The sequence below is a fragment of the Schistocerca cancellata genome, chromosome 2, assembly GCF_023864275.1.
Source record: "Schistocerca cancellata isolate TAMUIC-IGC-003103 chromosome 2, iqSchCanc2.1, whole genome shotgun sequence".
In the NCBI taxonomy this organism is placed as follows: Eukaryota; Metazoa; Arthropoda; class Insecta; order Orthoptera; family Acrididae; genus Schistocerca; species Schistocerca cancellata.
In genome coordinates, this window is record NC_064627.1 from 873,447,096 (window position 1) to 873,467,459 (window position 20,364).

Below are 20,364 nucleotides of genomic sequence, written 5' to 3' on the forward strand. Positions count from 1 at the left end.
AACATACAGACTAACATGACAACTGCAAGACGAGGTCAACGTAGCGGATCCTTCAACATCATAAGGCTAGAGGCACGCTGCGTTGTGATGGGGTCAACAACAACGTGCGAACGCTCGATAATGTCACCGAGATTAAAGGAACCAACAACATAAACGAAACGCAAATGAAACAATGGCGGATTCGAACATGGCAGAGAGAGAGAGAGAGGGGTCGCTGAGTTCATTCACTCTTTCCTGACGTACGCGAAAGATTACAACTAAAATATGTCGACCCAAGCGGGACGATGCTCCATTTTCTGACCGTCCACGGGCCATACACGGTAGACTTAAACCATGTGGGACTAACTAACAATAATATGTACTTGCGGAAAAAAGTTGGACACCGGAACATGTCACACTGCTTTGAACTAGGCTAGCACATGTGAGACCTATAAAGAACGACAATGAGATCGCCAGAGTAATACGTAATGCCGGTAAGTGGATCACCATAAATAGCTTAGCCGATTGTGTATCGAACGCGCTGCATGAAGAATACATGTAGCAGAACCCCTATTGAAGGAGGCGTACACAAGCACAAAAAACAGAACAAACCACAAGGGAGGACACAAGCGCGACCACAGATTCCGAAACCGAGGAAGGAGCCAACACACTAAGTGAACATGACTCAGAAGGGATCAACATGGAAGGGTCTCAAACCAGCAACACATGACACTGCATACCATAACAAAGTCACAGACGACAAAACAGGCAATAACAATCATAAAACTAACAAACACCGACACAAACAGTGACACCACATTCTAAGACTCTGCTAATAAGGTATGTCGTTTTGGAGGAGAAGACTCGAAGAACTTTTATTCCAAGGCTCCTCCTCCCAAATGACATATTGCATATTGCTTAAAGTATACTGTACACAACCAGTAATGCATTATTCGTAGTAATGTATTATGTGTAGGCAGAGGTAAATTCTCTTCTTTATGTAAAGCTACAATAAATATATTTTATATATGAAATGTATTTTCTGTGTAAACTATGTGTAAAACTAAAAATGTGATGTATTAAGTTATTTAAGGAATATTGCACTCAAGTAGCACTGAAGTACATTCTATTTCCACTAACAAATTTACAACCAAAAGTGTATTCTTCATGCAAAGCTAAAATTTATGTATTCCAAAGTGCTCTATCAGAATATAATCTGTGTAACACCAGGTCTGTATGTATCTAAGATATCGTATGGAATATACCACAACTAACAACAATCAGACAAACAAACAACTACTGAATATGATGTAGTGTCCTGACATGCAACACTTCAAATAATACATAAACACACACAAATACAGCAAACATACTTAAACACAAACCATTCTAACCATTTCACAAGAGAATAGCTCGAGTTTCTGCAAAGGCCTTCTCACCTGAAACAGGTAGAAATGTGCTGCTGTCAACCAAAAAGCTACTCAGACTGTATTACACATGCCAATATATTATAGCACTTCCCTCTACACATTACAACTTATTTTCACCATACTTACTGTATTACTTTTTTTTTACACTTACAGTCGTGGACAAAACGAGCGAGACACCTCGCCTTTTCGTTATGCTGATCCGCACAGCTTTAAAGTCTGCTACACAACATAACAGGCAAGGCGAAGAAGTGCTACCAATATACTATGCACAGGCGTAAAATTGAAAAGATATCCGAACTTGTCAGAATGTTTTCAATCATGTGTAAGACTGTATTAATGCTTATTAGTGTTTTAAACACAACACGTAAATGTAACATACAAATGAAAGAAGAAACGCTAATTAGTATGAACTGTCCTAATAAAAATGAATTTCAGCGTATCGAGATAACATAACTGTTTTAGTAAGACAAAGTACCCCAGATCGTTACGAGTTAGCAAAACATTACGCGTATTCGGCTGCGAAACGGTCTGTGTCAACGTTCAGACCAGTCATACTAGATTACCCTTGCTGACCTACCATGAAAGTGTGCAAATTTAACAATGCGTGAAGATTCATAACGAAATTCAGTTAAAAATCATTCAGAGCCACACTTAAGTCAATTCAGTTATTGACAGAAGAGGAAAAAGTAAGCAGTAACAAATATGAAATTCTACAAGAGTTTCATATTGACATCCACAAGGCGCCGGTACAGAATAAAGGTAGCAATAAACGTACTGGGGGCGCGAGAATTTCTAAAAATTGCTTTACTGAAAGTCATCTGCCTCCATCGAGATTGGAAACGAAAACAAACCAGACTTCCCTGGCAGCAGCAAACACTACGCTAGCAGATAAGCCAGGCAAACAGCCCTCTATTATTAGCCCACACATGAATAAGCCGGCAATTTCGCAATGAAAATGACAAAATAATCTGCAGTTTCTGTTGCATAGTGTTTCTGGACTCAAAAACATTTATTTTATACGTTTATGTCACCGTTTATGTGACAATCATTCGGGATGTTTATCGAAATAACAAAATACTGTTATTAGCGAGTAAATGTAGTGGGATAATTCTGCACCACCCCAGGAAATAAAGGGCGACATAGCTGCCAAACGTATTATAAAATGTTTCGAATTCTCCACTAGACCCGCCACAGCCAGGAAACGTTCATTAGCCAAAGTGTTTCATAAGGTAGCTAGCAATGGGAATGCTTGCATTTCTAAAACGCGGTGGCATTAATACTGGGATCTGAATTACCACGTGTACAGGCAATTGGATTTTATTTGCATTCCTGTAAACGTGATTTGGATCGAGAGCGTAGCTACGATTAATATGCTGATGTATCGACTGCAACTAGAACATTTCGAATAAAGAGTAGGGGGAATTATTTGCGTGGCCCTCATCTTCAGTAACTGTCGTAGCTATTTTCGTTGTTTGGATTTCGTCACCTAAATCGGTTAAAATGGAACCCTACTAGTCTCATTTTCTTGACCGTCCATCCGTCTACCCAACCCTTAAAACCCGTTTACCTCGAGTACGGGTAGACATAATAATCGGAAATGTATCGCACTTTCTGCGGTATACGGTCCCCCGGGGTGTAAAAAAGTGAGCTTCTGTGTCCACGTAAAGAAAATTTACGCGAAAGATCAAAAAATGGCTCTAAGAACTATGCGACGAACCTGCTTAGGTCATCAGTCCCCTAAACCTAGAACTACTTAAACCTACCTGACCTAAGGACATTACACACATCCATGGCCGGGGAAGGATTCGAACTGACGGCGAAAGCAGTCGCGTGGTCCGTGGTATGACGCCGTTGAACGCACGGCTAAGCAGCGCCGGCTAGCTGTTAATATCATCTGGAGCTGCTAAAAAGTTATTCACTTCTGGTGAATGATTTTCTGCGCAGTTCATTTAAGATAGAATAATAAAATAATAAAATGTGGAGTCTTCTGAGCGCGAGCTTCGCCACTGCTAACTATCTCAGCACATCTGCTGAGCGAACGTTTTCTTCCTGCTGCTAGTCTAATGTAGAATGGCAACACCGTAGAATACGTTTAACAACTATGTGGCCATCGATTTACGTTCTTCAGTGGTTCATAGTTACGTTAGTTAATCCACTCGATATTTTTATGTCCTTTAAATTACATTTGTTACATGACTCAAAGGAAGCACGTTCCAACAGAAATTGCTGCCTACATTGACATTTATGTTGCGAATTAGTCGTCTTATCCATCACATGGACAACAAGGCTGCTCTGTTTTGCTACAGTTGTTTCATAACTTAGTGGTATTGTGTTTTGGTGGCGTTTCTTCTTTCATTTATATCTTATATTTACGTGTTGTGTTTAACACAGTAATCAGCATTAGTATAGTCTTACACATGGTTGAAAACAGTCTGACAAATTTAGGATAGTTTTGAATTTCACACCTGTGCATAGTACCGGGTGGTCGAAAAGTCACTATAAATTTGAAAAATTAATAAACCACGCAATAATGTAGATAGAGAGGTCAACATTGACACACATGCTTTTAATGACATGGGGTTTTATGAGAACAAAAAAAAAAAAACAACTAAGTTCACAAAATGTCCGATAGATGGTGCTGGACAGCAAAACGTCAGTGACTGCTACCGTGACGGGTGAGAGGTACGCCGATACGTTACCGAATGGCATCATCCCCAGCCTGGCTGATAAACACCTGCTGGAACGTACGATGTTAACGCAGGATGGTGCTCCATCCCATATTGCTAGTCGCGTGAAAGATCTCTTGCGCGCGTCGTTTGGTGATGATCGTGTGCTCAGCCGCCACTTTCTTCAAGCTTGGCCTCCCAGGTCCCCAGACCTCAGTCCGTGCGATTATTGGCTTTGGGGTTACCTGAAGTCGCAAGTGTATCGTGATCGACCGACATCTCTAGGGATGCTGAAAGACAACATCCGACGCCAATGCCTCACCATAATTCCGGACATGCTTTACAGTGCTGTTCACAACATTATTCCTCGACTACAGCTATTGTTGAGGAATGATGATGGACATATTGAGCATTTCCTGTAAAGATCATCGCCTTTGCTTTGTCTTACTTTGTTATGCTAATTATAGCTATTCTGAATAGATGAAGCGCTATCTGTCGGACATTTTTTGAACTATTGTATTCTTTTAGTTCTAATAAAACCCTATGTCATTCCAAGCATGTGTGTCAATTTGTACCTCTCTATCTAAATTATTCCGTGATCTATTCAGTTTTCGTGGCCGTGCGGTTAAAGGCGCTGCAGTCTGGAACCGCAAGACCGCTACGGTCGCAGGTTCGAATCCTGCCTCGGGCATGGATGTTTGTGATGTCCTTAGGTTAGTTAGGTTTAACTAGTTCTGAGTTCTAGGGGACTAATGACCTCAGCAGTTGAGTCCCATAGTGCTCAGAGCCATTTGAACCATTTTTTCTATTCAGTTTTCAAATTTATACTGACTTTTTGGTCACCCGGTATGTTGGTAGCACTTCGTCGCCTAGCCTGTTATGCTGTGTAGCAGACTTTAAAGCTGTGCGGATCAGCATAACGAAAAGGCGAGGGGTCTCGCTCGTTTTGTCCACGACTGTACATTATATAAATTATATTCTCCTCAACTAGGTAGAAACAAATTATGTATAACCACTTAGCAACTGTTAAGAATTCAATTCTCTGTAAGCTGAGAGTAATTTTTATATATTATGTTCTTTATATTATTAAAATAGCATCGACAGCTGGATACCAATAAGAGTGTAATAATAAGAAGTCTTTGCTGTTAGATTTAGAAGCATCCGACCCCTCTTACGTTTCAAGGCAGCGGGTTACTCTGTACTGTTAATGAAATAAATAAATTAACGGAATTTCGTGCGCGGCTCAGGGCTGATGCGGGCTGCCGCGTGGAAGCGCGGCCGGAGGAATTACTGGTGGCCGGGCAGAGCAACGCCCGACTGGTGGCCGGGCGGGGCAACGCCCGGAAGAACGGCCAGAGAGCGAGAAAGACAGCCGTTCTAAGGTGAATATTGTTTTTGAAATTTGTTTATCGTACTTTTTTTTTTTAATACTCCGCAAGCCACTTGACGGTGTGTGGCGGAGGGTACCTTGAGTACCTCTATCGGTTCTCCCTTCTATTAGAGTCTCTTATTCTTCGTGGAAAGAAGGATTGTCGGTATGCCTCTGTGTGGGCTCTAATCTCTCTGATTTTATCCTCATGGTCTCTTCGCGAGATATACGTAGGAGGGACCAATATACTGCTTGACTCCTCGGTGAAGGTATGTTTTCGAAACTTCAACAAAAGCCCGTACCGAGCTACTGAGCGCCTCTCCTGCAGAGTCTTCCACTGGAGTTTATCTATCATCTCCGTAACGCTTTCGCGATTACTAAATGATCCTGTAACGAAGCGCGCTGCTCTCCGTTGGATCTTCTCTATGTCTTGTATCAACCCTATCTGGTACGGATCCCACACTGCTGAGCAGTATTCAAGCAGTGGACGAACAAGCGTGCTGTAACCTACTTCCTTTGTTTTCGGATTGCATTTCCTTAGGATTCTTCCAATGAATCTCAGTCTGGCATCTGCTTTACCGAAGATCATTCCATTTTAAATCACTCCTAATGCGTACTCCCAGATAATTTATGGAATTAACTGCTTCCAGTTGCTGACCTGCTATATTGTAGCTAAATGATAAAGGATGTTTCTTTCTGTGTATTCGCAGCACATTACACTTGTCTACATTGAGATTCAATTGCCATTCCCTGCACCATGCGTCAATTCGCTGCAGATCCTCCTGCATTTCAGTACAATTTTCCATTGTTACAACCTCTCGATATACCACAGCATCATCCGCAAAAAGCCTCAGTGAACATCCGATATTACCCACAAGGTCATTTATGTATATTGTGAATAGCAACGGTCCTACGACACTCCCCTGTGGCACACCTGAAATCACTCTTACTTCGGAAGACTTCTCTCCATTGAGAATGACATGCTGCGTTCTGTTACCTAGGAACTCTTCAATCCAATCACACAATTGGTCTGATAGTCCATATGCTCTCACTTTGTTCATTAAACGACTATGGGGAACTGTATCGAACGCCTTGCGGACACGGCATCTACTTGGTAACCCGTGTCTTTGGTGATTCGTGCAGTTGGCCTTGCTTGCTGACGTTCGTACGTGGCTGGCCCGTCGTTGTTGTTCTCATGTGGAATTATTAACTGCTGAGGCATTTTGTCATTCTAAGTAGAAAGGAGCATAACCTGAGTCAGTGCTACCTTTCCGCTCCCCACCGGAGTCACGTCATAGTGTGAGCCTGTTTGAGCTCACGCGCAGTATAGCCACTCGCATTGATTAGGTGAGGAACATAATTATACTGTAGTTAATCTGACTTTCGGCTTCAAGGAGAAAGCAGCCGGTTGTGGCTCATTGTACTGAAGGATGTGTTGTACTAACCATTGCCATAAATGGCTAGTGACGCTTATCCAAATTATCCTGACGATGTTGTCCGCGCTGGTGTGGCTGTTGGATGTGTATCACGCTCCTGGTAACAGCCAAATCTCACAATTATCATTTAATGTAGAGGTCTATTAAAAGGCGCCGGTTATATTGTATTGGAAAAGTTGATGAACTTTGTTTCGTCTTTCTCATCAAATACTGTCATTTGTGTGTTCTTAAAGCAACATAGTGTGAACGCTTAAATGCTCGCTTTGTGTTTCTGACCTTCAGATCCTTATGGCTCCAATTAATATGATAATCTGTACTATTGCTGTTATTAATTTTGGTACCACATAGATAGGTCTTTGGTGACCTTAGCATAAGTGTCTGTACTATGTGTTTTTTATTTGCCGCACTTGTAGCAGCCCCTTGAATCATTACATTGTACTGTGCATTTCTGCTAAGGAAAATTTTTTGTTAAAAACGATGGCGTGGCTTGTGCCACAAGTAATTGATTCCACTTCCGTAATTCATTTAAATGAGTTCTACCAGTCTTCTTTGGCCACACGTATTAGGTTATAAATATATATCTGAGTTGGTGAACTTACGTTTTTTCTTAAATATTTAAATGTAATTCAGACTCTAAACTTGTGCAGATGAAATACCGGAATTTGTGACCAGTCGGACTCGGTAGTTGTGATGTATGTCTAGATAGTGACTCAGTGACATAATTCAGCATTCCAGTTCAAACATAGAAAAAATATTGATAAGTGAGTTGTTATTTGCTAGTCAATGCCAGAGATTGAACTATACTGGTGTGACGCAATGCTAAAGAGTTATAGTTAGTTCCTTGGTGGTACTGTGGTATTGCCTGTTGCGATTGCGATAACTGAGGCAACGTGTTTTAACCTCTATTATATTCTGCTTTATCTTTGAGCGTAGATATAAGGATTTCGTTTCGTCACGGGATCGTTGACTCGGGACGACAGCGTTACAGAGACGATCAACAAAGTCCATTGGCAGTCGTTACAAGAGAGGTTTACTGTTGAAATTTCGAGAGAGCACTTTCCAGGAAAATCCAGACAACGTATTACTTCCTCCCACACACATCTCACATAATGACCACAAAGAACAATTTAGAGAAATTACAGCCAATACAGAGGCTTACCGACAATTATTTTTCCCACTCGCCATTCGTGAGTGGAACAGGGTAGTTGGGTGCCAGATAGTGGTACCAGAAGTACCACCCGCCACACTCCATTAGGTAGCTTTCAGAGTATGATGTAATTGTCATGAAATGTGTAATTGTGCTAATTGTTCGGCCCATATGTTACCAACAACTCTACGACTGTGTATAGACATCCTAGGCTTCATTTATCAACGTACTCATAGTTGCAAAGTAATGTCATTCTCTTCCGCTACAGGAAAACTTTCGTGGCATTTCCTGTTGGCTTCCGACCTTCGAGCAGGGAAGCTACTTCGTTACTCTCTCAATAATTCTAATAGTGTTCTTGTGAAGGCCTAATACGTGGAACAAAGATTTCCGATGGCAGGAAGATGGCTGCGGTGAATGATCGGAAAGATTCATTGCGGAGTACTCAGAAGGTCTCCAAATTTCTGGGAGCAGAGTCCTTTGAAGCCTATAGCGTAGCATTTGTCACTGGCTACGGCTGGAACTTACGGTTGTTGAGCTAATGTAATTTTCGGTGTCTTGCAGTTAACTACACATTGAAAAAATAAAACATTTACGAGCGACAGAATCCACTACGCAGCCCTGTTACGTATTGTTCCACAGATATACAGTTGCGTTAGAGTATGCATTGCTTAATTCACAACTGAGTGTCGCTGAATATTTCATTCGGCTACGTCCACAGTCTTTCCAGACACACAAATTCGTTTATGTCGGGTATCTAAAAATGTGACTGCACTAGTGATTTATTGACGGGAAGAACTCAGAATTGTATCTTGGATGGACAGTCATCGACGGCGTCACTACAGGTGTGGCCCAGTGAAGTATGTTGGGACAGAATGAGGTTTTCACTCTGCAGCGGAGTGTGCGATGATATGAAACTTCCTGGCAGATTAAAACTGTATGCCGGGCCGAGACTCGAACTCGGGACCTTTGCCTTTCGTGGGCAAATGCGCTACCAACTGAGCTACCCAGGCACGACTCACATCCATTCCTCACAGCTTTACTTCTGCCAGTACCTCGCCTCCTACCTTCCAAACTTTACAGAAGCTCTCCTGCGAACCTTGCAGAACTAGCACTAATGAAAGAAAGGATATTGAGGAGACAGGGCTTAGCCACAGCCTGGGGGATGTTTCCAGAATGAGATTTTCACTGTGCAGTGGAGTGTGCGGTGATATGAAACCTCCTGGCAGATTAAAACTGTGTGCCGCACCGAGACTCGAACTCGGGACCTTTGCCTTCCGCGGGCAAGGCGCGAAATGCAAAGGTCTCGAGTTCGAGTCTCGGTCAGGCACACAGTTTTAATCTGCCAGGAAGTTTCTTATGTTGGGACAGTTCACATTCTACATTAACGCCATGGCAGACAATGTTAATAGTAAGCTCATACTTTACACAGCTGATGCAATTATTTACAATGAAGTAATGTATGACGAAATCCTCGCAAATACCCAATAAGATCTTGGTACGATTTTAAAGTGATGCAGATATTGGAAACGTGCTTAAAATGTCGTGAAATTACAGTGGTGTAATTTACACACGGGAGGTACTGTCAATGAATGATAAGTGGATTTGGGCAACTAAAGTATCCTTCCTCCGTAGCAGAATGAAAGGTGAAAGAAATATTTCAATCTGGTAAAAAGTATGCAGTGCATTACGAAAGGTTTGTCTCGGGAAAGACGCGTCACAATTGCGATGACACGATGCTATTACTGCTTTAGTAGATATCAAATTGGAATCGATTATAGCGTTGTATGTCATCATAATTAAACTTTGTGTGCCATCGCTCTTTACCTTTGATTTTTCGTGTGTCAGGCACTGGTGGCTATGGTTCATCGTTGATGTTCGAAAAAAAAATTTGATGATGTATAAGTTAGTCATACAGCTAATATTACTTACCAAAATTGTGAAAAAGACTTCGAGATGGCAGCGATAAAGGTTCCAGAATTAAATTTGATAGTAGCTAAAATGTGCCGTTCTCTAACAGGAAAGTTTTGAGTATTTATATTAAAAATGGGCTGGTTCCTAAATAATGTAAATGCAAGATGATGTGATGTTATAATTTGTGGTGACTTTAACATACACTTTCTCAGTAGTTGTGAAGCCGCTCTAGTCAGACAGACCAAATCATATAATCTTACTGTCACAGTAAACCTTGAAACGAAAATGATACCAATTAGTCAGACAGCTTTGGATCAAATCCTGACTAATGAAGAGAAATGTTAGGGTTCTGTAAAAGTATTCAGTATGATTCAGCGACCATAAAGCTTTCATAATAACCAATGCCACTGAACGATGATAGAAAAACAACAATATACTTACGATTAAACGTAGGATTTTCCGCCAGGGAAGCATAAATTTCTTTAACTCTTTACTGCACAACGAAGAACGGGCATCCTGGAAAACGAAGTCTGGATATAAAATATAATATATTTCTAAAAAAAAAGTGGTACAGCATTTTGGTACAGGCATCAAAATTTCATATATCAGAAATAAAGAAAGTGGCAATGGCTGGATTACTAACGGAATTAGAACTTCGTGCCAGACACAAAAAAAAAGCGGCGCCAGATCTTCAAGGCAAATAATGTCAGTAGATACGCACACTCACTTCAAAACATAAACAAAAATTTTACAAAAGGCCATAAAACAGACAAATAGACCGCATAATCGTAGATATATAAAAATTCTAGAAGTAAAAGCTATGTGGGACATCATGAAAAAGGTAACAAACAAAAATAAGATAACGAATGCGAATATTATCTTCGTACATGACAGTAAAAAGATTACAGAACCAAGTGAAACAGCAAATATATTCAACTAGTACTTCACTGGAACAGCTGAAGATTAAAATAAAAAAAAAGAATCTTTTGTGGAAATCAGCAGCCAGCAGAAAACATTGTCATTGTTTGTGGATCGCGTAAGCAGGGATGAAACAGTCAAGGCTGTTACAGATCTAAAAACAACATACTCAGCAGGAGTTGATGGCATACCCAGCAGAAGCTTACAGTTCTCCATCCACAATTGTTATTGACCTACTTATTCAAATATGTACCTGCTCATTAGAGGTGGGCATTTTTCCAGAACAGCTAAAATTATCCAAAGTTATTCCAGTATTCAAATCTGGCGATAAAGATAAACTATAACTCCATTACAATAACATCCTATTTTTCAAAGGTATTGGAAAAAATAAAGCACAATAAGTGAGCCGTGGCGGCTGGCGCTAGGGTGTTCGACTTACATCGCTGATATCGATATTCGGCTCTCCTGCTATCTTTGACTGCTCCCCCGGCGGGTTTTCTGGTTGACCGTGTGACGAGGGAGTGTCCGGTCGGCGTTCAACGAGCCAACTTGTGTTGAAAACAAGCCTGCGTCCCTAACCGTGGTGGATGGGCCTCGCCGCCCTTATCTTTTGGCGCGCGCTAGATATACGGTGCCGATCATTGGGCGCCTTGACGTGCAAAATTGTGGTGGGTTCGTCGTCTCACGCTGAACGGCTTCCCAGCTCTCAATTTGCAAGCTCCAAGTTACGTATGACTTTCATCCTATGTTTAACTAAGAAGATTGTTGAAACTTACTGTGGCATGGGTAGCTGCCGGAGATGGTTCTTGGTTCCACAGTGCCTATTTTAAGGAGACTGATGTTCCTCATTTCGTTTTTGATCATACGTGGAGTGTGTAGTTTAAGTGCTTTTCATGCAAATTTCAACTTTGTTTAGTACATATTCTCTGCTTTGGGACTGCCTGCGGTTGTGTACGTGCCCGGCAGACATAGAGTTAATGGTTTAATCATTTCAACGGCAGCATTCGGTATGTTTATTTAATACTGAAGGTGTCCTAAGGCAACTGGGAGTGATCTCTTAAGTTTCCTGCTAATTTACTGGGATACGGGTAATGTTAGAGTATTGCTCCTTAAGAATTTGGGGGCGTGCTTATTATATATTCCAGTGTGGCTGTGATTTGACCTTGTTTTCATTGCAATCTAGTAGTGCTGCAGGCCATTTGTTAAGACTGCTCGTTCCCTGGCGTCGGCGCGGTTATGGATTCTTGTCAGGACTGCTCATTGTGGGGCCGGTAGGATTAAATATAAATATATACCGCCTGCTATGTGACCCTGTGCACAAGCCGTGGTGAGTGAACGTTCGTATTGCCTGCCGGCCGTAGCGTTATTGCTTCCATACACTGCTGGGGTGCCTTAACACTGTTTTCTAAAGTTAAGTGCAATTTGGGAATCATTCGGAGTCATTACGTCCATTAGTTAAGTGAGGCCACCTTGTTAATATTGGCGTTTCTGTAAGTCATTTTATTGGTTGAGTTATTACTAGCCCTTCTTATTTAACATTTATGTTTATCATTTGTGTATCTTTAATGAACGTCCAAGTTGTTATTGTTCCAGTGTGCAAGTTTTGCGACATTGGTTGGCCCACTTTGTGTTTTTAGTATAAGCATATTTCACTGTGGACCTTTATTTGGGATGTTCAGTTTTATTAATCTTTAAGATCTCTTTGTTCTTTATAAAGTTGTGGTATTATGTGGCTGTATAACTTTGGTCGCAAGTGTATAGTGTTATTAGTCACTTGAGACATGGTTAAACAAGAGCGATTGTTTGTGATTGATTATTCACCGTGTCTACTACCAATGATTTTGATTGCAGATGCAAAATAGTATGGTTCTTAAGCGTGTTTATGTAATTCAATCAAAGTGATGATTTGTGTACTGCATCTGTAAGAGGGCAAATGTCCGAAGTGAAGTTTATAATAAAGTCTGTTTTGAGTCAAGTTAAAATTGTAAAACAATCACAAGCTTATCCATCACCAGTGATCCGGGCTTCCTATTTCCTTTAAATAACTGTGGTGAGACTGTGATTTTGATCTTCTAATGAACTGGGTGGTACCACCGTTCACTAAGTTAATGAAGTTTATAAAAAATGGAGTATTAGCGAGTTCTCAACATGGTTTCTGAAGTAAGAAATCGACTGAGAGGGCAATCTGTGAAAACGCAACCACTGTTTGAAAAGAAATTGATGAAAAACGGCAAGCAACATGTATATTTTTAGACTTAAATAAAGCTTTCGGTATGGTAAACCACAGAACACTTCTAAACAAGCTTGAGTACTATGGCATTAGGGGATTGGCAAATGAATGGATTCGTTCATTTCTCAGTGATCACAAGCAGAAGTGTGTGTTAGGCATATAGATGAAGAAGCAAAAATAGTCTAAGAATACCAGTTAGAAGACTGCCCTATTATCTACGGGGTACCTCAAGGGTCAATAGTGGAACCTCTCCTTTTTTTTGGTATGTATCAATGATCTGGATGTGCATGTTGAATCACACAAAATAGTTCGATCTGCTGAAGACACAAAAATATTAGTAAAAGCCATAACAATGAAGATATACAACAAAAAGTAAATAAAGTAAATCGCCAGAAATGAATCAGTTTATAATAAACAACAGGGAAAGGGTAGCATTAAATTTCCATAAGTCTCAAAACAAGACCCTGCATTATGCAGACGTCACCATCAACTAACAACACACTGTGAATAGAGAAGCAGCAAAATTTCTTGGGAACTGGATTCAGAGGGGCTAAAATGTAACAAACGTATTGAACATGTTGACGCCAAGTTGAGTACAGGCTGCTATCTTTTAAGAGCTCTAAAAGACTGAATAAATGAAAATGTCCGTTTATTATGCATATTTTAATATAAATCTAAAATTCTGGTGGGATTTCACCAACAGCTTATCGGACCTTCAGGATCCAAAAAGGATCCATTAGGATTATTATAGGGAGCAGAGTTAGATTGTAATGTAAGAGGATGTTTAAAACACTGAAAGTGCTACCACTACCTTACTTATTTATTCTTGACACGCTAAAATATGTTAAAAATATGACTGGAAGTGATAACATTAATGGAAAAAATATGACTTAAATAATAACAACACTAGATCAAGAGGCAATGTGCATTTACCCCCCCCCCCCCCCAGCAAATACAATTTTGTATCATAAAGGTACACGCTACATCGGAATAAAACTATTCAATAAGGTGTAAAATGATACGAAATGTGAGCTAAATATTAATGTTATTGAGAAAATCTGTTGGAGAATATTTACAATACCACTAATTCTGTTCCGTAAGTGAATACTTGCGCTACAGTAAATTTAGAGATCTGTAATTCTTGTAACGTATAACTTGTAGAACTATACACAATCTTGAAAATTGTTCTCTGTAATGACCAGAGTTAAATCCAGTGTAATCTTGTCCATTATACTACCTATGATCTAAGGACTAAATAAATAAATAGTATGTTCTGCGAGGAGTCTTACTGAGCTGCTGATGGTAATAGATAACTCTTTCGTGTATATTAAGGACGCTATAAGTCCTACAAGGCTTCCTTGATGAAGCGACAATATTGATAACACAGACCTGCGACATAAAAACTGTTTCAAATTTATTAAGTAGTTTTTATAGTGACTTCAACGCTGATTTAGGGAAAAACAGTGAAACAATTCCATCACGTACAGTTATTTCACAAACTGCTTGTCTAATTTTAGCTTTATTCGATATTTCATCATTCTAGCGAGTTTGAATCTTGATTTTTAGGATCTCCATAAACTGCTACTTAGCCGTTTTTATACTTGATGTACGTAAAATAAAGAGTAATTTAGAGAAACCAGCAGTATTTTCACGTCAGTGTCTGTCTGTCACGCTGCCCTTCCCCCGCCATCACCAAGCATTGAGCTTCTGTTGTTGTCCTTCAGTTCCCAGTACCTCTTCCCTCTGTGCTGTTCACGTGTTGTTGTTACTAGTACTTTAAAGTAGTGACCGTTTTCTTGTGTTGTGAACTTGTTTTATGGACAATGAATGTATAAACTCGCCAGATAGCTTCCGCTACGTTTGTGGTAACTATACCGCTAAAGAGCAACAAAGAAAATTTCCGATTTTGTTGAAAAAGTATTTTTCACCTATTTTGGTATAAAGTTAGGCGATCAAGATAAGCCTTGGGCCCCACACAGTTTTTTCAGTGTGTGTTGAAGAACTGAGGCAATGGTTTCAACGTAAAAAGCAGTCCTTACGTTTTGGAATACCAATGGATTGGAGGGAGCTCAAAAATCATAGTCATGACTGCTATTTTTGTTCTTGCAACGTACGAGGTTTCAATTTGAAAAACAAAAACGATATTTCTTACCCTAACATTTAATCAGCCACTCGCATTGTTCCTCATGGACCTAAAGTACCTGTACCCTCTCCTCCTGACTCTATGGCTCATATAGATGACCACGAGCCATTTGCTCAGCAAGGTGATAGTGAAGAAGACAGAGATTGCTACGATCCTGTCACAACCGATCCCATTAGATTCTCAAAATCTGAACTGAACGATTTAGTTAGAGACCTAGGCCTTTCTAAAGAATTGGCAGAGGTTTTAGGTCCTAGATTGAAAGATAAACATATCTTGGCCCAGGTACATCCTTTTCTTGGTATCGATCGAGGAGAAAGGAGTTTGTATCTTTCTTCTCTCAAGAAAGTGACCTGGTGTTTTGCAGTGGTGTTCCTGGACTTATGACACGTTTCGAAACAGAATATGCTCCTGATGAGTGGAGACTCTTTATTGATTCTTCAAAAAGAAGCCTTAAAGCAGTACTTCTACATAATGGCAATAAGTGTGCTTCTATACCAGTTGGACACTAAGTTCACTTAAAAGAATAATACGAAAACTTTGAACTGGTTTTAAGCAAACGCTGCTATTCAGACCACAAATGGACACAATGCGGTGATTCAAAAGTGATTTCAATGCTGTTTGGTCAACAAAGTGGCTATACGAGTTTCCCTTGCTTTCTCTGTGAATGGGACAGGAGAGACACAAAACAACACTACATAAAGGAAGCTTGGCTCTTGAGAACAACCTTAGAGGTAGGGGTTAACATGTTGAGAGGAAAAGCCTTGTGGATCCCAAAAGGGTGTTATTCCACCACTTAGCATTAAGTTGTTGTTGTTGTTGTTGTTGTGGTCTTCAGTCCAGAGGCTGGTTTGATGCAGCTCTCCAAGCTACTCTATCCTGTGCAAGATTCTTCATCTCCCAGTACCTACTGCAACCTACATTCTTCTGAATCTGTTTAGTGTATTCGTCTCTTTGGTCTCCCTCTTCGATTTTTACCCTCCGTGCTGCCTTCCGATACTAAATTTGTGATCCCTTGATGCCTCAGAATATGTCCTACCAACCGATCCCTTCTTCTAGTCAAGTTGTGCCACAAACTCCTCTCCAGTTCTATTCAATACCTCCTCATTAGTTATGTGATCTACCTATCTAATCTTCAGCATTCTTATGTAGCACCACATTTCGAAACCTTCTGTTTTCTATTTGTCTAAACTATTTATCATCCACGTCTCACTTCCATACTCGGCTACACTCCATACAATTACTTTCAGAAAACACTTACTGACATTTAAATCTATACTCGATGTTAACAAATTTCTCTGCTTCAGAAACACTCTCCTTGCCATTGCCAGTCTACATTTTATATCCTCCCTACTTCGACCACTATCAGTTATTTTGATCCCCAAATAACAGAACACATTTACTACGTTAAGCGTCTCATTTCGTAATCTAATACCCTCAGCATCACCTACATAATTCGTCTACATTCCATTATCCTCGTTTTGCTTTTGTTGATGTTCATCTTTTACCCTCCTTTCAAGACACTGTCCATTCCGTTCATCTGCTCTTCCAGGTCCTTTGCTGTCTGTGATAGAATTACAATGTCATCGGCGAACCTCAGAGTATTTATTTCTTCTCCATGGATTTTAATACCTACTCCGAATTTTTCTTTTGTTTCCTTTACTGCTTGCTCAGTATACAGATTGAATAACATCGGGGAAAGGCTACAACCCTGTCTCACTCCCTTCCCAACCACTGCTTCCCTTTCATGCCCATCGACTCTTATAACTCCCATCTGGTTTCTGTACAAATTGTAAATAGCCTTTCGCTCCCTGTATTTTACCCCTGGCACCTTCAGAATTGGAAAGTGAGTATTCCAGTCAACATTGTCAAAAGCTTTCTGAAAGTCTACAAATGCTAGAAACGTAGGTTTGCCTTTCCTTAATATATTTTCTAAGGTAAGTCGTAGGGTTAGTATTGCCTCACGTGTTCCAACATTTCTACGGAATCCAAACTTATCTTCCCCGAGGTTGGCTTCTACCAGTTTTTCCATTCGTCTGTAAAGAATTCGTGTTAGTATTTTGCAGCTCTGGCTTATTATACTGATAGTTCGGCAATTTTAACATCTGTCAACACCTGCTTTCTTTGGGATTGGAATTATTATATTCTTCTTGAAGTCTGAGGGTATTTCGCTTGTCTCATACATCTTGCTCACCAGATGGTAGAGTTTTGTCGGGACTGGCTCTCCCAAGGCTGTCAGTAATTCTAATGGAATATTGTCTACTCCCGGAGCCTTGTTTCGACTCAGGTCTTTGAGTTCTCTGTCAAACTCTTCACACGGTATCATATCTCCCATTTCGTCTTCATCTACATCCTCTTCCATTTCCGTAATATTGTCCTCAAGAACATCGCCCTTGTATAGACCCTCTATATACTCCTTCCAACTTTCTGCTTTCCCTTCTTTGCTTAGAACTGTGTTTCCACCAGAGCTCTTGATGTTCGTGAAAGTGGTTCTCTTTTCTCCAAAGGTCTCTTTAATTCTCCTGTAGGTAGTATCTATCTCACCCTTAGTGATACACTCCTCTACATCCTAACATTTGTCCTCTAGCCATCCCTGCTTAGCCATTTTGCACTTCCTGTCGATCTCATTTTTGAGACGACTGTATTCCTTTTTGCCTGCTTCATTTACTGCATTTTTGTATTTTTTCCTTTCATCAGTTAAATTAAGTACCTCTTCTGTTACACAAGGATTTCTATTAGACCTCGTCTTTATACCTACTTGATCCTCTGCTGCCTTCGCTATTTTATCTCTCAAACTACCCATTCTTCTTCTACTGTATTTCTTTCCCCCATTCTTGTCAATCGTTCCCTAATGCTTTCCCTGAAACTCTCTACAACCTCTGGTATTTTCATTTTATCCAGGTCCCATCTCCTTAAATTCCCACCTTTTTCAGTTTCTTTAGCTTTGATCTACAGTTCATAACAAATAGATTGTGGTCAGAGTCCACATCTGCTCTTGGAAATGTCTTACAATTTAAGACCTGGTTCCTAAATCTCTGTCTTACCATTATATAATCTATCTGAAACCTGTAAGTATCTCCAGGCTTCTTCCATGTATACAACCTTCTTTCATTATTCTTGAACCAAGTGTTAGCTACGATTAAGTTATGCTCTGTGCAAAATTCTACCAGTCGGCTTCCTCTTTCATTCCTTACCCCCATTCCATATTCGCTTACTACGTTTCCTACTCTTCCTTTTCCTACTCTCGAATTCCAGTCACCGATGACTATTAAATTTTCGTCTCCCTTCAATATCAGAATAATTTCTTTTATCTCATCATACATTTCATCAATTTCTTTGTCATCTGCGGAGCTAGTCGGCATATAAACTTGTACTACTGTGGTAGGCGTGGGCTTCGTATCTATCGTGGCCACAATAATGCGTTCACAATGCTGTTTGTAGTAGCTTACCCGCATTCCCATTTTTTATTCATTATTAAACCTACTCCTACATTACCCCTATTCGATTTCCTATTTATAACCCTGTATTCACCTGACCAGAAGTCTTGTTCCTCCATCCACCGAACTTTCTCTAATTCCCACTGTATCTAACTTTTACCTATCCATTTCCCTTTTTATGTTTTCTAGCCTACCTGCCCGATTAAGGGATCTGACATTCCACAATCCGATCCGTAGAACGCCAGTTTTCTTTCTCCTGATAACATTAAGTTAGGGCTGATGAAACAGTTTGTTAAGACATTGCCAAAAGAAGGGGTGTGTTTGAGATATCTTTGTGGACATTTTCAAATGGTTCAAATGGCTCTGAGCACTAAGGGACTTCGGTGGCTGTCAGTCCCCTAGAACTACTTAAACCTAACAAACCTAAGGAAATCACACACATACATGCCCGAGGCAGGATTCGAACCTGCGACGGTAACGGTCGCGCGGGCCCAGAATGAAGCGCCTTGGACAGTTTCCTGGTTTATCCAAGGCAAAGCTAAAGGAAGGAATCTTTGTCGGATCAGATATTAGAAAACTAATGACAGATCCCAACTTTGTGGACAAAATGGAAACAAAGAAAAGGCAATATGGATACCTTTTAAATTAGTTGTTACCGGTTTCCTAGGACACAAAAGAGATCCAAACTACAAGACAACCGGCGCAGACATGCTCGGCAACTTTAAGAAGCTGGGCTGTAACATGAGCATTAAAGTTCATTTCCTCTATTCACATCTTGGCTACTTCCCTGCAAACGTTGGTGATGTAAGTGAAGATTAGGGCGAAAGATTCCACCAAGACATCACAGAAATGGAAGAAGGATATCAAGGAAGATGGAACGTCAACATAATAGCGGAACACTGCTGAATGATAAAAAGAGATGATGCTGAACGAAATGTAGTTTAGAACATGATTTATAAATAAAATAAAATTTATAACGTTGGAAAAAATGTGACAAATTGCTTAAATTTTGTTATTGTACACAAAATTACTTCTTTTTTTGTAAGAAAACCTGACGCGATAGGAAAAAATGAATTGCAGTTTTGAAATCAGCGCTGAAAATTATGTAAAAGTCAGTTATCATATTTCAAACAACTTTAAAGAAATATTTTTTGCAGACCTGTATAATGTGAAAAACTGCGTTGGAAAATGATCAGACCCTGTTTTTGTTGGCGACAAAATTCTCTTTCCCTATCTGTAACGAAATTTTGAAGTAGTAGTATTTCCCATCACTATAATAAATAACCTATAATTTAGAGTAATATTTAAAGTACTATTGTTTGTCTGCTCTTGTTGTCGACGTAGAAAGGAAGGCGAGCATAAGCATATTTCAGTTAAGTGATCACATCTGATGGAACTGCAAATAGCTGTTTTTGCTTGGTTTGTGGTTACTAATACCGAGGCCGTGAACGATGACAAGCACGCAATGCGCAAATGTGTATGATATTTTATTGCTGTTGTATATGAGGGCGTAGAGAATACTACTTGTAATTTAAATCTTGTGGTTGTGATACTGGATGTAACTAGGTGCGACCTCGGCAAGGGGTTGGTGGGGAAGTCTGAAACAGCATGGAGATGCAACAGGTAGCGTGACGCCACCAGGTGTGAGCAGCTCGTAATCATCAAGTTTCTCGTGAAAAAGGCTCCAAATCTGCAGAAGTT